Here is a 17879-nt window from a genome sequence, read left to right on the forward strand (position 1 = left end):
CCACTACCAAAACACATGCTGAGTGGTTCCATTTCAAACTCTCTAAATAGGTGCCCTATAGGGGAAGATTTGTATACGCCAACTACTTTGGTGATTTAGTGTGGTGTGCATTACCCTCAAGATAGGACAACACAGATCACAGACTGCATGCTGTGTCAGGGCTAGCCACTCGATGGTGTAAAATATGGCTCTAGGTGATTTGTTCAAGTTGACTAATGTCACTAAATGGGTATGGGCATTTTCTGGTGATAATTTGATTGACTTATGCCAGGAACCCATGCTAATGGTGAAAGGGGTGTATGTAGCTCTGTTGGCTAGTGTTTGCCCACCGTAAAACACAGCAGGCCTGAGTCAATAAGGTATTGGCTGGCTGGTGTCCAATTGCTAGGACAGCTTTGTTGAGGAAATGTGGTATATAAAACCAATCAACCTGCCAAACATGAACTAAAAATTATTTCTCTCAATGTATGTCCACTAACAGGATGGAGTTTGCAAGCAGATGACATGACAGCAAGGAGGTGTCTGACATCCGATGTATGAAGGACAGTACAGCAGAGCCACTTGGCTTGGGGTCCAGATTCTCCTCCTCAAAAGGAGGACAGACTACAAATGGTGCTGAAATTGTGGTGAGGCAGAGGCTTCAGAAGAGAGTGAGGGATGTTATTGGAATGAGTGACAGACAGATGCCAGCCTAATGATAGGACAGTATACATAGTCTCAGATTATGCCCAATAGAAAGGTTGTGATAGTGAGGAAAAGAGTGCAATTAGATCAGAGAGTAATTGCAGGAATAGATAAAGCAGGGCAACATAAATTGGTGTTGATAATGGGTGACTTGAATGCACATATTGGGACAGACAGAACAAGGTATGAGGGTTGCATGTGTCCATATGGGTGGGGCAACAGGAATAAAGAGGAAGAAGCCATTCTACACATGGTTGATAAAGAGAAACAGTCACAAAATCAGATAGAAGAGTGGCCAGCATGCAACTCGTGTAGATTTCCTCCGAGTAAGGAAAGGGCACGAAGATAAAATCATCAATTGCAAAGTCATTTCCAGTGAAACAGTCAGACCACAGCATAGACCACTGGTTGCCATAATCAGCTGTAATCAGTGGTCAGAGAAGGATCTAAGGTCAACACAGTCTGAAGACCGGAAGTTGACTGGACAGAAAGCACAACACTTCAATGTATTACTCAGGGCTGTAGTGCCCCAAGAAGAGGAAATAGGAGGAGCTGAGGAAGAATGTCAAAGCTACAAAACAGCATGTGTGAGGACTACAGAATGGAGATACAGCTGAGCCAGGTATATGGAAATAATGTATATAAGGAACGCTGGTGGCAGAAAGCAGAAGCCCAGGAGATCATCAAAAGAAAGAAGGCACACAGGAAAAAAATGGGAAATAGAAAAGACATATCAGGCCAGGAAGGGATAATGGTTGGCTAACAGAGATACTAAGAGGCACTCTACCAGCTTCTGGAAAGTGAGCCAGTATACTGAACAAAGAAACTATATCAGGCTGCAAGGCAAAAGACAGAATGATAAGGAAGATAGTCAGACATCCTTCATAAGGGATGCCAACAGCAACCTAATAACTAGTCCACAAGACATCAAAGGCAGATGGAAAGAATACTTCCAGTAGCTTTGGAATGAAGGAAACCCCACAGAAACTGTACTGTCCCAGACACATCCCATGATGAGAGAAGAGGAGGATCCCACCATAGAAGAAGTAAGAACAGCACTAAGGAAAATGAAATCAGGAAATGGAAATGCAGCAGGCTCATAGGCGACTCAGTTTTGAGACACACAGATGTCCCTCTCACCAGGTTGGATAAGGAAAAAGCCATGTCAGCTGTCTGTCTGCTGCCAGGATCCGTCACATCACACACACCCTCAAGTCTCTCAACAACAGGCACTGATATGAACAACTTGAGAAGTACCTCAGTGGACTATATGAAGAGAGAAATGACTGAGCTCTCTGATTATGTGTCTCAGTCGAGTATGTCCCTATCATACCTCTCAACCTTTTACAGCAAGAAATCTGAGCAAAGCCATAAATAAAAGTGGGACAAAGGTCCAGAAATAAGGGCAAGTTTTAAATATGGCTCTTACAAATTTATGAATAGAATACCAGGTTTTGCATTAGCATGAATTTTCTGAAGGGTATGAAGTCTGAAACTCAAAAGTCTGTCATTATTTTCTAACTTCAATCATTAATGATATTCCACTAGTTTGCCAGAAAACCACAATTTTACAAAAGGTGACCAAAAATTTGAGGCAGAAATCTGGGCATTCTACTAAAATCTGTTCAGTTTAGAGGTATGGTCCCTAGCCTTAAGTAGCATTTTCCCTTCACCTAGGATGAGACTGCACTACAAACAAAAATGATTGACATCAGCAATTGGCTTAGTTTCTGGTGCCATTCAAAGGGGATCTAGGATCTGTCGGCCTGGGATGACACGGTCGATAGACCTCGATGCTTTGCCAGAGATGGTCTTCATCTATCATCCCTGGGATTTCAGTTGCTGGCTAAAGCTTTTGCCACTCCCATAGTGCCTTTTATAGCCAATATCACATGAACAAAATTACCAGCATAAAAATACCCTCTCAAAACAACCTCAAGGTTATGTTGCTAAACACTAGGAGTCTAAACCAGAAACTGCACTCACTGGAAGTAGTCCTCACCTTGGAAGACGCTGACATTTGTGCAGTCACTGAGACCTGGTTTAAAGCTACATTTCCTTCCAGACATTCAGAACACAAACTGAAGGTGTGAGAACTAAAGAAGGTGGTGTATCAATATTCATTAAAGATAAGTACACTTGTAGATTGGTTAAACAGCATGATTCACTTGAATTACTTCAGGCACACTTGACTGTAGGTAAGACCCCTCTTCAGGTAATTGTCAGCAATAGGACTCACTCCATGAATCAGGACATCCACTCAGCCTACTCAGATCTACTTGAGTCAATCAAAATTGAACCAAACACCCTGCATTTTGGTGACTTTAATTACCCATCCATTGACTGAGCAAATTATACATGTTCTAACTCACTTGCCCAAAGGTTCCTGGACTTTGTTAACTCCAATGCCTTGTCCAGCTGGTTGACACATCCACAAAGGGCTCAAGCATCCTGGATCTGGTGCTCACCAACATGGAGAACCACTGAAAAGCCCTCCACACTCCACTCCTAGGGTATGGCCATCCCTGGTGACATCTGAACACAAATCAGTCTCGTTAGAAAATAAGTATAACACAAGAACCCCGCACCCACCCTTAGCAACAACTAGACTAAAAAAAACTTTTCCAAGGCCAATTACAATCTCTTACATGACAACATAAATAGCTTCATAGCCCCTCCCCCCACTAATGGAACAGACACCTATGCTGAGTTATACACTCATGCTTTATAAGAGCACCTGTACAATTGTATTGACTCTGCTGTATCCAATAGAACCAAAGAAAGATCTTCAAAGAAAAACAAACCTGTCTGGTAGACAACTGCCATTAATAGGCTATACAACAGGAATTTCTGTCTAAGAGTAGGAAGGAATGGCCTCAAAACTGGAAACCCTCCTTCCTCAACTTAAACAAGCAAATAAGACTTCTAGTGAAGTCTTCCAAACCTAACTACAAATCCAAATTAGCTTCTCTAACTAAGGATAACCACATGGCATTGTTTAGTTACATTCGTAACCTCAAAGGTAAGGCCCATATCTGCACTGAACTCGTAGTTAATGGTACTACATATACAGAACCTGTGGCTATACCAAACCTGCTGGCTGACAGGTTCAGTGAAAACCTCACTCCCCAGTTCCTGCCACATATACAGCAAAATATCCCTAACACCTGTGCCCCACCTAGTATTTCCAAAGACCAGGTCTTAAATGCCCTCTCCAAGGCCAAAACACATTCTCTAAGAGACCAAACAACATACTGGGCTGTGTTCTACCTGAGTTAAAACAAGAATTAGCATCACCATTGAGCATGCTTTTCAATCACAGCCTAAGCTCTGGCTTCATCCCAGCAGAATGGAAAACAGCTACTGTCATCCCTTTGCACAAAGGGAGGGTGCATTCACAGATTCCGGTAACTATAGACCCATTAGCCTGACCAGCCTTAGCTGCAAGGCCATGGAATGAATCATCATGGACCTTATTAACAAAAATATAGGAAATCTCCAGACACTTAACCCCACCCAGTTTGGCTTTGTCAAGGGGAGATCATACCTGTTAAACTTAGTGGACTTTTTCAAGACAGGCGCCAAAGCCCTAGACAAGGGCAAGTCTGTGCATACAGCAAACCTAGACTTAACAATGTCCTCTGACACAATCCCCCACTTAGGCATCATTGATAAACTCACCCAGCTGGGTATCAAACCATATATTGTCAGGTGGGTTGCAAACTGACTCACTGAGAGAATTCATACGGTCAAAATAGGGGACTCCATCTCCTCCAGCAGACCTGTAACCAGTGGTGTTCCACAGGGATTGGTTCTGGGACCACTAGTGTTCGGAATTTACTTCTCCGAAGTACAGGCTGAAACTAAAGGACTGTGGGTGGCAAAGTTTGCTAATATCTGCAAACTGGGAACGATCACTGAAACCCCTAGCAATGTCAACATCCTTCAAGAAGGTCTTATGCAGACTAGTGATTAGTGCCAAAGTCATGGTCTTAACCTTAATGCAAAAAAATTCATTATGATCCCCTTCGGCAGGGGTGATGTTCCTGCAAACTACCACATCAATAGCAATACCCTAAGCACACACTCAGCGGTGAGAGATCTGGGCACACAGGTCGACAGCAACCTTAACTTTGATCACCATGTCTCCCCAGTAGTAAGAAGGACATTTTATATTGCTCATCTCATAAGTAAGGGCATTGCCTTCAGGAAAAAAAGATGTTATAACCCCCCCCACACTCTTCTCTCATCAGGCCAATAATATAGTACAATGCTCCCTTTGGTATATTCCTTTCCAAACACCTGCAGCAAGTGGAGAGACCACAAAGGTTCGTTACAAAGAAAATTCACAGTGAGATCATTGTCACTTTACTCTTTGTCATACAGGCTACTCAGAGGCAACTTGTGCCTTACACATCGAGCAATCTCTGACCCAGCCTTAATGGAAATGCTGCACATTCATAAATCAAATGGCACTCAGGTCACTCACTCAAAGGACCTTAACGTAGTATGTGACATCAATAGAACTTGTTGGAGAGGCAGATTTGTCTCACAGAGGTTGCCCCACCTTTGGAGCAAGCTTCCTATGCATGTTAAACAAAGCCCTTCATTTGCCCTATTTAAGTGTAATTTGAACGATTGGATGGGTAACTGGAAATTCACCCTGGAGGTTCCACCTGTGTCCCTCTTGGACCAGGGCAATAGATGCTGATTTTAGTGCTTGCTTGAACCAGAGACGCTTGGGTTCAACTTGGCTAGGCTTGTAAGGACCCTGGGGCCATTAGCCTAGTAACCTGCTATGGTCCTATGATCCTATGATAAAGATGCTGGATAAGACAGAGGATATATGGCTCTTGAAGGTACTCATAACAGTGTGGAAAGAAAGGTATATATCCCAGATGACTGGAGAATAAGCATACTAGTGCCAATGTTCAAGAACAAAGGGGACATTCACAACTGTGAGCAGTACAGTGGTATGAAACTCCTGTCACACTGCATGAAACTTCTAGACAGAGTAGTAGAAAGTAAGACAGGAGATGAGCAGTTCAGATTCAGATCAGGATGCTGCAGGACTGACCTGATGTTTACAGTGAAGCAGATAGCTAAGAAGAAGCTGGAGATGAGGAAAGTGTTCAACTTGGCATTCCTAGACTCAGAGAAAGCATATTACAAGGTCCCAAGAAAGCTGTTTTGGGCAGTACTGCAGTGGTTTGAAGTCCCAGAAACACTGGCAGAATTACTGCAGGCTCTGTACAAGAATGCAATGTCTCAAGTATGAATAGTTTTCACTCTCATAGAAGGGTTCCCAGTGAGAGCAGGTGTGCATCAGGGTTCAGCTCTGAGCCCACTGCTGTTTATATTGGTGATAGACTACATTAGCAAACAGGTTGGAGGGGATAGATTAGCTAAGCTGCTGCATGCTGACAATGTGACATTACAGACAGACTCTGAACAAGAACTTCAGCAAATAATAAAGGAATGGAATGCAAAGGCATGTGAGATAAGACAGGGTGTAAGAGGGAAATCGGAGGAAGCTGAGAAATGAGATAGAAGTGAAAACAGTGGAACGGGTTAACAGCTGCATGGGGTTGGGAGGGTGGCCTAATGGTTAAGGTGTTTGCCTTACAAACACAAGGTGCAGAGTTTGAGTCTCACAAGGGATAATTGGCTAGGCTTAAAATGGCTCGCAAGGGCAGTTAGCTTAGTACAAACCTATAAACCCTATAAACCCATAAGTATCTAGGAGGGTTGGTTCAAGAGAAGGAAAATCTGAATGAGGAGTTCAAAGGTGCAATCAGTAGGGCTGCAGCCAGCTGGCACTGAATGTCAGGTGTAGTATATGACAGAGGAATACCGAAGTAGCTGAAAAGTTAAGTGGAGAAAACAGTGGTGCAACTAGTGTTACTGTTAGATATGGAAACCTGAGCAGTAAAGGCAGAGCAGATGAGTAAGCTAGAGGTAATGGAGATGAAGTACCAGAGACGGGTGGGAGGATGCACACTGTGGGACAGATGAAGAAATGAGGACATAAGAGTGGAAGCCAGCATAGCTCCAGTTGTAGAAAAGATCAAAGAGAACAGATTACGATGGCTCAGTCACATGTGAAGAAAAGCAGAGGGCAATCTGGTGAGGAAGATTTGGGACAGACAGGAAGAAGGCAAGAGGAAATGAGGACATCCAGACAAAGGTAGATGGGTTGTGTGACAGAAGATATGAGACAGTCAGGCATGAGTGTCAAAGACGGCAGAAGAGTTGCACTGAATAGAGATAGAGAGAGGGATGGCGGCAGATGACACGACTCCCCGACCACATGTAGAAAACGGTAAAAGCGGAGATGATGATCATATAGGTTCACGTGTTTATAAGTAAGAACTAGGCTAGCTGCCCTTTTGAGCCATTTTTATGCCTAGCCAATTTAAATTTTTGTGCTCAAATTAACTTACCCCTTTTGGTTGGACATTGGCCTTACCCATCCCATAGTCGATAATTATATATTACCCCTAATGAGAATAACTGGGATCATACCATAGATAATTTGAAGGGGCATATGCATGGGACAAAGCTTTAGAAGGTGCTTCTATCCATTAGTAGTATTAGGGATAGCATTTCTAAGGCCATTTGCCTTGCTGATGTGCAGTAAATCCATTAGTATTGAGTCAAGGAATGCCTTGTATGCCAGGCACAAATCACCTCTTACCAGTCTGTAGGTACCTAGCATAGTGACAGGGCTTTGAGTTTTTTTTTTATTTTAAATAAACAGTTTTCAATAATTTTATAACAAAAGTATAGGGCTAGAATCACTGTGAAATCTGTCCATCTCCCCCACTAGGTAAAATATGAATGGGATTGACTTATGTGGTACACTGAGCTCCGAAAAATATAGGCATGTACATGATTGTAGAGTGAGTATACACATGTGCAATGTACAGTAATAGGATCATAGCATCATAAAAAATACAAGATAATTGTGTCACAAGATCCTTTATGCTTTGTTAATACTGACCTGCATGTTGTACCCCCCTGTCCTTCTTAACAAGGGCAAAGTAAATCAGTCCCAGAGAAAATTTTGGGTCCCCATCCAATCATCCAGCTTTAATCTGATGGATGCTAAGGTGTTGCTTTTCTTTGCTTAACTTCCAGGGGAAGTCTATTCTATAGCTGGGGGTATGCAACAGGAAATCAGTTTTCTTCTCTACAGCATTTTATTTATGGGGCAGTGGAGATTTGCATCACTTGTTCTGGCATTAGTGGGGCTATTTGGTTTGTAAAGATACAGGAAATGAATGAGGGCAGATTGCCCCACAAGATCCTATAAGAAACTGTGTAGAGAGTTAGACCTTCATCATTTTCCTGTTAACTTAGTGACTTTAGGCCAACACTCTTCTTTCATTCTTCAGGAATTTTTGGGGCTTTCCGGAAGCTTACTATACTAGAAAGGCACATCCCATTGGAGGTGGGGGTGAAATTGGTTTAATTAGGGCTAAGAGAGATAGAGACAATAACTTTTTTACCAAGATGAGATGTGTTTAGATACTAGCCATCCTAAACAAAAGCATTTTCTGACTTACAGTTACTATGTGGGGGTCAAAGGGGAGGGAATAATCAACGTATGTTCTAAGATCTCTCACTACATTATAGTTTTGAAGTGGGATATTGGTTATACTGCACATTGAAAGAGAGCAGGAGACAGAGAGATAGAAATGTACAATAACTACACATTTTCACATTTAATTGCAGATCATTTCTGTATATCATTTGTTTATGACAGTTAACTCCTGCTGTAATGACTGGGTATCAGAGGGAGTCTTCACAATAATATCTGCTTTGTTGTCATCACCGGACAGATGAGATCAGATAGGAGGCCTCGTGGACTATGATGTTTGCAAATGACATTGTGATATGTAGTGAGAGTAGGGACCAGGTTGAGGAGACCCTGGAGAGGTGGAGATATGCTTTAGAGAGGAGAGGAATGGAGGTCAGCAGGGCTAAAACAGAATATATGTGTGTAAATGAGAGGGAGGGTAGAGGAATGGTGAGGCTGCAGGGAGTAGAGTTGGTAAAGGTGGATGAGTTTAAGTACTTGGGATCAACAGTTAAGAGTAATGGTGAGTGTGGAAGAGAGGTGAAGAAGAGAGTACAGGCAGGGTGGAATGGATGGGGAAGAGTGTCAGGAGTGATTTGTGACAGACTTGTACCAGTAAGAGTGAAAGGGAAGGTCTACAAGAGAGTAGTGAGACCAGCTATGTTATATGGGTTAGAGATGGTGGCATTGACGAAAAGGCAGGAGTCAGAGCTGGATGTGGCAGAGTTAAAGATGTTAATATTTGCACTGGGTATGACTAGGATGGACAGGATTAGGAAGCAGTATATTAGAGGGTCAGCTCAGGTTGGACAGTTTGGAGACAAAGCAAGAGAGGCGAGATTGTGTTGGTTTGGACATGTGCTGAGGAGGGATGCTGGGTATATTGGGAAAAGGATGCTAAGGATGGAGCTGCCAGGTAAGAGGAAAAGAGGAAGGCCTAAGATAAGGTTTATGGATGTGGTGAGAGAGGACATGCAGGCAGTTGGTGTGAAAGAGCATGATGCAGAGGACAGGAAGAAATGGAAACAGATGATCCGCTGTGGCGACCCCTAACGGGAACAGCTAAAAGAAGATGATGATGTCATCACCGGACTTTATTAACCAAACGTTCAGATTCCCAGTATGGAAATCAGAGAAGTAGATGACAAAAAGGAGAGGCCAATTTACTGACTCCTAAGGCACAACATTAGTTACCTTCATATTTCCAAGGAGGCACTTGCCATCTTAACTATGTGGTGTCTATCTTTCATTCAGCTACCTATCCACCTCACCTTGAATAGATGTATTTTAAGGCATTTTGCGTATTAACAATGCCAGCATGGGGTATATGTTAAATGCATTGGTCAGATACAAATAATCTGTTTGAACAGAATGGCCCCTAGCTTCAAACTGGTTTAAAAGTATCCACTTGCTTACTGTGTGTGTGTTTCTCCTCAGAGTACACTGCATATGACAAAGAGAAAACAATGTTGTTTTTGGCTTTAAAGAAGGCTGCTAAAGTGTTGAACAATAAGGGGCTTAAATCAATTATAAAGTTCTGAACTGCATATACAAAAACTATATTTTAGGTGAACAACATCTCATTGGAAAAACTCTTAGCACTGGCAGCATAATTCCATATATTTATTACCTGAAAAAGGTGTCAGAGATGCAAGACTCTACAATTTGAGTTCTGTAGCTCGAAAAAATTAGGCATGGCTGCATAATTATAAGAGCAAAATGCTAAATGTGCTGTTAGACATGGAAAGGATTTTTTGTATGAGGGGTACACCCTAATATAGGGGTCTGAACTCCCTACGCTTCTGTTACTTATTGAACTCCAGGACTGTTGTACTGCAGGAAAGGGAGGAATTCTCCAGATATGACAATTACAAACTTAATGTGCAGTTCAGAGTAAACTTAATTTCCTGCAGCTTCAGAATCTCATTCTCTTGTTTGTTGAACATAGAATGGAGAACTCCCTATAACATGTTTCTGTCCCAAAAAAAACTTAAGAGAACTATTATTACTATGCAAACCTCTGAATGTACTGTTTATTATTAATCTGTATGTTTCTATGATCATTATTTAATCACCAGAGCTTTTCTCCTCGGGTCTCCACTGAAAATGGGCCTCTGGCTCAGCTGGACCAACCCGGTTAACAAATGTGAAATAAATCAATTAATAAACAAATAAATGAATGAATTAATTAATAAAGAGAAAGCTATCAGACTATCTTATGAATTCTAGAGGAATGCGTTGCTGTTAACTGTGAAACAAATGCTAATTAGATGAAGTAAGAGGCAAATACATTGAGTATTCAATGTGAAACTTGTCAGAGAAAACCAATTTTTAAATTTCGACTGTGTAAGACAACAAGACTAGAGATAGTGATAAGCACCAATTGAGAAAGCACATGGTATATGTATGTGCATTACATTCTTATTAATGCTGACAAATCTTGACTAAAGCAATATGTTTTCTTATTAGTGCAAAACTAAAAGTTACTTCACAGATGTCTGAAATCATAAACAGGCTAAATGCCACAGAAATCATGGGGCACATGGAGAACATGTCATAATAAGACACGTATAAGACTAACTTGCTTTGGCAAAAGATACTAATCATATATTGAAAGAAGAAAAATGTGTGTTACATAATTGTTAAAATACCAAATATATGTGGAAAGAAAAAAGTATGTGAAATGAATTTTGAATTGTCAATTTTCTGGAACTAATCAAAGCAGAAAATAAATTATTTGGATCTATATTTATTATAAATGATAAAAATGTGAACATAGAAAAGTAAAATAGTGTCTATTATACCTGAAAGAAGGTGTTACTGTTGTTAAGAAATGCTTACTGGATTTATTTTTATTTATTTTTTTTGGGAAGAAACTACGTTATTCTCAAGTCCACATTTCAAGAAAATTCTCCATTACTCTAGATTTTTAGATGATATATACATCCTATGGGGAGACACCCAGGAACAACTTGAGATATTTATTGAATATCTTAATAGTAGTAGTAAGTATCTGAAGTATATTCACAATGGGGAGCTAAAATCGAGGATATATAGGAAAAAAACTTTTTCAAATGACTATTTAGCATATAACAGTTATCACCCCACTAAATTGAAGCAAAATATTTTTAAGGGACAATGTATTAGAGCTTTACGCATGACCTCCGATTATGAGACAACAAAGGAAGAAATTGAATGCATCACGAGTATGTTTAGAGACAGAGGATATCCTAACAAAATGTTACAAGATACAGCCAGTTTTGTGTTGAGTGAATGGGGTAAGAGATATCAGCCTCTGTTTGGAAATGGTTTGAACAGTATTTATAAAAATAAATTACAGTTCAATCCTGATAACCAATCAGATCTAGTTAAGCATCAAAGATCACTGATTATTTGTTTTAGCCCTGCATATGACAAAATAGTGGAAGTGATTAATAAATTTTGGTTCCTATTACATACTGATCCAAACATTCAAGATGTGGTAGGTAATAAACCTGGAATCGTGCATAAAATGGGAGATAATATTAAGAAATTACTGAAATATAATCCTAATACAAATAAGGGCAAAAACATCAATACAAATGCAACCCTGAATGGTACTAAAAAGTGTGGAATGTGCAATCAATGCAAATATATATTAGAAACCAATAGAATATATATTACCAATAAATATAGGCAATGTATTAAATTACGGAATGGTAACTGTAATACTAAGATGGTAATATATATTGCCAAGTGTACAGCATGCACCTGTTATTATGTTGGCAAAACAGAGAGAAAATTTAAGAAACGAATTTATGACCACATTTGTAGTATATCTAAGAAAGATTCTACTAATGCACTTTCCAGGCATGTAGAAAAAATGGGAAACGAGCATGCATTCAAATTTGCCATATTGGATGTCATATACAACAACCCTATAGGGGGCGATACTAAGAAAATATTGAATTACAAGGAAGTCTGGTGGCAGATATATTAAGACGCGGCTAACTTACCAGGTCTGAATGAATTTATATCATGTAAACCAATCCTTGAATTGAATGTAAGATAAAATTCAATAGTTTTTAATCAACACAATATATTTAACATAGATATTTTTAATTAATACAATATATATTTTTACTAATAATTTTTCTCATTTTTTATTAACATTAAATATTTATATAATGTGTTTTCATCTTCTGCTCAGAAGTATTTAAAACTGTCAACAATATTAACATAAAATGAATTATTAATTCAATTTATTTATAGTAAGGAGACTAATATATATATATATATATATGCATACAGTATTTTATATTTATATATTTTTATATAATTGCTATAGTTTTATATTTTTATATTTATTTGTATAGTAATATAAAATATGTCATAGATAAGCATTTATTCATGAAACCATTTTGTCTGATTACATTTCATTCATCATTTTAAACAGTATTCATAGGATGAGTTCTCACGTATACAAGCATTTCATTACTAGTATTATTATTATAAACTTACACAGACCGTTTTTAATGATTGTAGTAGTAGTAAAATATTCTACTCAGTTTTAATATTTTTATTTATTTTTTATTTTTTATGTGTTGTTACTTTTATCATTTAAATGGATAAAGAAATCAGAAGTTTTATTATAAAGATTGCAGTTTAAAAGGAAGTAAATAATTGTAGGTTACTTTAAGAGAATTTCAACATCTGATTTATGGCGCCAAGTTCTGTATTTAAACAAGCTGATACAGCTGATTTTTATGTGCTTGGAATAAATTTTATCACCATTTGAAGGAGTTTGATCACTTATTGGTCACGTCCATCCACAGCTTGCATTCCCTCCTACCTGAAGGAACTGGTTATCCCATATTATTGGCTCTTGCACTCAGATTTCCGTGGGAGTTCTGGTGGTTCCATAAGTGCTCCAAGAGACATGTCATTACTTTGTCTTCCAGGCTGCTCACCTCTGAAACTTATTACTCCAGTGGCACTGAGAGCGTCCTTCCTTGTCCAACATCTGCAGGTCACTTACAGGCTGCTTATCTCAATAGCTTTTGATGAGGTCCAATAAGCTGTATTTTACATTATCACACAATAATATTACTTTTACTTGTCTTTTTTCACATAGTTCTGTGAGGTCTTGTTCTGTTTATTTTACCTATTGTGTTTGATATATTTGCATTCAATATTTTGTAATAAAACACCTTAATAAATGTGAAGTAATGTGATTGTAAGTTGACTGTCAAACAACCTACCTGTACTAAAACATATCTTCTACCTGAAATGGAAAAGTTAACAGCCTTGCTGAATGGTGCAAATGTTTCTCAAAATCGACTTAAAAACTGCTTATTGATAAGTATTATGTGAAGATGATTCTAAAAAAAAACCACTTGTGATGGTTTTCACAACATTTGTTTATGCATAACAGACTACCATTTTTATCAGGTCTACAGTATTTATTTTTCAAAGAGTAACTAATACATATTTATGGATTTTAATGTTATATTATACTTGAGAGTTGCTGATCACATGAATGACTGAAAGTAAACATCTCAATAACTGAAGTAAAGTCTTCAAAGATTGTAAACAGGACTGAGACATAAATAATCAAACTGAGTTTTGGAGGGCCACAGAATGAATAATTTTGGATACATTTTGGCCAGGAAAGAGATATACCTGGCTGCAGAGGAGGATAAATACATTCATGATGTTTCATCCAGAATAAAAACACTATTAAAGGTATTTTCTGGTTTGATTATTTATTTAAAAAATATGCATAACCAATGTTCAATTTTATCTCTGTTACATAGATTACAGAAATATAATGAGTGAAGGCTATTAACACAGTGTGAGGAAAATTCCTTCAGTATAAAGAACTGTTAACTTGTGATAATGTATTGGTACAACAATTACCTGTGCTAGCGAAACAGCTATCTATGCTATGGCCGGTGCCTGTCAACCCCTTTAGTGGTATAGCTGTCTGTGACTCTCAATGTACAGGCTTTCACAGTACTTGTTTTTGAGTCTTAGAGAATGTTATAAAACCATCTTAAAATCTTCATTAATATTTAATGAGTTACTTACATTTATTAGGACCTGCTGGAGAGACGGGTATGTATCCCACAAACTACCCCGTCTATGTATCAGGCTCCCCATCTATGTGAAGCAGAGTTCCTCCCATATCCCAATTCAAGTGCAGCTTGGACAATTGGATGGAGAGCAGGAGATTCATCCCTGGTTTGGCACCTATGTCTCTGACAGACACAGGAAACCTGTAAATGGTTCATCTCCCAACCCCCTGGTTACACTTATGAAGGGTATCAGAACTTGTCAGAGATTTGTGATGCATGGCTAGACGTAAAAATGGCCTTGTGGTCATTAGCCTATAATATAGTAAATACCTATGAACCTATATCCATAAACAAAAAGTCACTGGAACCAAGGCAGTTGGAGTGCACTCCAACTGACTTGACTTTTTATTTATGGTTACTCTTTCCTGGTGAGGCTCACTGGATTTAGAGAAGGTTTGTTTATCTTTGTTTTGCACTTTACTTACAGTTAGTTTACAGTTAATATGTGATGTGTAGACTGCTGAAATCTCTGCCTTACCAAGTGGACACTGAGGTACCATTTTACTTTGTAAAAACTAGCAAGCTTACATGTAATCTAAAATGGGGGTGGCAGTAGCATGCTGAGCCACAGAAGTGAGCCTGCCCATGTCTATAGAAGGTGACTGCACATGAGTATAGCAACCACTAACAACATACGACTTTGTGTAGGGGGCTGTCATTTAGCACATTCTACAATTTGTAATGCCTTTTTTCCTTTACAGTGACAACAGAAAATAAGCCATGTTTTACATTTGTTTGAGATTTGGTCTGTAGCAGTAAAACTTGTTTTGATTGTCATACTGTACAAATTGTGTAACTTAATTGTTTGGCTCCTACAAATTGTCTAACTGGTGTTTGTGTCATAAATGGCACTATGTGTACCATGATGTCTGCAGTCCAAATATCAGACAGCACTATTATACAAAAAGCTGTTGTTTTTAAAATGTGCTTTGATAATGACACAGAAGATTATTACTTTATGTAGTCACTACAAGGAAAAGTAAAGTTGCATCTGTTTTTACAGTTAAAGACCACCTCTGGTATTGAAAAAATAGAAATGCATGGTCTGCTGTCATACACTGCATATGTGTTAGTCCTACCACTTCATTAAACTTTAAAATAAATGCATGTATTTATTTTATTTTGTTTTACTTAATTATTTATTTTTCATCCCCTTACTGTGATAAAACAGTGTATTATTCAGCTGTTCTGCTGACGTTTTAAAATAATTACGCTTAATCTCAAATTGGTATAATTACTGATTCTTAATAAAGATGCTTTCATATTTCTAAACTTCCAATGTAGGCTTTTTTGATGGGACAATAATTGACAATACTGCCTTATAGCACTTTTATTCTCTAGTTGATTTCCCAAATATGATGCCTTGATGTGTCTGTATGTCCTGCCTGTGTCCACCTATTTTTTTTTCCCTCCTACATCCAAAATATGCCAACAGGTGAATCTGCAATCATCCAGAAGGTTGATAGTTCTGTGTAAAGGGTATATGCCTGTGCCTTCTGCAATAGTCTGTTTTCCTGTTTAGGACTGGCATCATACTTTATATCTACCACTTTATATGATAGCCTCCAGCTCTTCCTCTGACCCTGAATAATATAAACAGGGAAATGAATGCATAGATACATGCACGATGCTGAGTAACAGCTTCCACAAAGTGCTGAAAGCATGTGGCCTTGTGGAATACAGTTATGCCCCCTAAGGAGATCCTTGAAATAAATGTCTAATATTTAAGTATTTTTGAGTCTTTCATTATGTTTTTTCTGGGATGTTGATATCCAAGATATTGACATGTATCTTAGCTATATAGAGGCCAACAACAATGGACCAAAAGATCAGGTCTGGTACTGCAGAGATCTGATTTTCTGCCCTACATTAGTATGCACTAACATTTATGTGTGCCTTACACTTCACAATGTAGAATGAAGCAAGGTATGAGGTGACACTTTCACAGTACTATTCCCTATATTTTGTCAAACATTATTCACACAGAAATCTCTTTACGTGCAAACTGGGAGTATGGATTTGACCTTCTGCAGTGCTGATCTGATGTTGTTAGTGTAATCGTATTATCTATGCAAGTGTTATCTTTCAAGTTATCAAAAAAAAAAAACTAGCAAAAATCGTTTTCTACATTGAAGGGATAGATTGTTTCAAGGGATTGTTAACTACTGATCATTGTTTCATAGCTCTATGTTTAAATTAAGAATCATGCTTTCTATTTTTTTTCATTTGGTAGATGAACAAAAGATCTAGACCTCATATCAGTCAGGATACGAATATCAAAAGCAGCTACATATTACAGTCAATACAATGAAAAAATTTAGTAGTGTTTTTTTTTTCATATTGGAAAATATATTGTATAATCTTACAGTAGTTCTATAGTGAAATTGGTCTTATGTGCTAAGATTGTGTAATAAAGTACACATTGTATTTATTTGTTAGCTTTGTCTGCTTTGCAATGGTTTTGCTTTTACTGCATTTATTGTTTCTGTGCACATTAGGGCAGCCACGGTGGTGCAGCGGTTAGCATTGCCGCCTCACAGCAAGAGGTTCTTCGGTTCGAATCTTGGCTGGGGTGCCTTCTGTGCAGAGTCTGCATGTCCTCCCTGTGGTCACATGGGTTTTCTCCGGGTGCTCTGGTTTCCTCCCACATCCCAAAGACATGCAGTAGGTGGATTGGGCCCACTAAATTGGCCCTAGATGTGAGTGTGTGCGTGTGTGTGCCTTCTGTGGAAGGTTGGGCGCTGGGCTGGCAACTTGACACTGTAAAACCCACTGCCAGTCATGAGTGGACAGATGATCCGCTGTAGCAACCCCTAACCAGGAAAAGCAGAAAGAAGAAGATTGTTTCTGTGCACATTTGCAAAAAGTCTTACAGCAGTACACATGTGATAATAATATAATGAAATATGTAGAATTAAATATAACTCAAAAGTTGCTGGATAGGGACCAGGAGTGTATTATGACTGAAATGTACGTACTTATTGATGTACCTCATAGGTGAATAAATGGCATAAATTATGAATGGATATCTACTGTGAGGAAAGATGAAAACTTAACATTTACCTTAGGAAAGGGCTACGGTGACTTGAGTATCAGTTGTATTATATTTTCCAGTGGCATAATCTCAATGGCCTCATTTGGATATAATAGCATAATAGGGATTGTGGAGACTGCTACAACAGTTAAAAAGTTAGTGAGACAAGTTTTCAGTTTGATTTTAAACAGAGATTTTTCTTTAGTGAATTGCAGTTCATTTGGAATTTAATTTCATATGGTAAAGCCTACACAAAAAGAAAACTGTTTCTCCAAAACAGAGATTGTGTCTCAGTCTTCTGAATCTTCATTTTATCTTTCCTGATTTTATTATGTCTAATTTGCCCTACCAATCAATTTGTTGCATTTAATCAGTTTCATTTCTTTCATAAAGCAAATATATTCTACTTGTCTTCAGTTCCTTACAAATTCTGTACCAGTGAAAACTCTTTCTGTTATCATTT

At 38.5% G+C, this 17879-nt stretch overlaps 1 protein-coding gene across 1 annotated transcript in view; it reads right to left on the reverse strand.

Annotated features, from left to right (window-relative positions):
• Positions 1 to 17879, reverse strand: part of PRKCG (protein kinase C gamma) — a 4166346-nt gene that overhangs the window by 2143760 nt on the left and 2004707 nt on the right. The gene's annotated exons all lie outside the window — the stretch shown is intronic.

Source organism: Protopterus annectens, chromosome 1.part1 (genome assembly GCF_019279795.1).
Source record: "Protopterus annectens isolate FY-2018-M chromosome 1.part1, PAN1.0, whole genome shotgun sequence".
Classification (NCBI taxonomy): Eukaryota; Metazoa; Chordata; order Ceratodontiformes; family Protopteridae; genus Protopterus; species Protopterus annectens.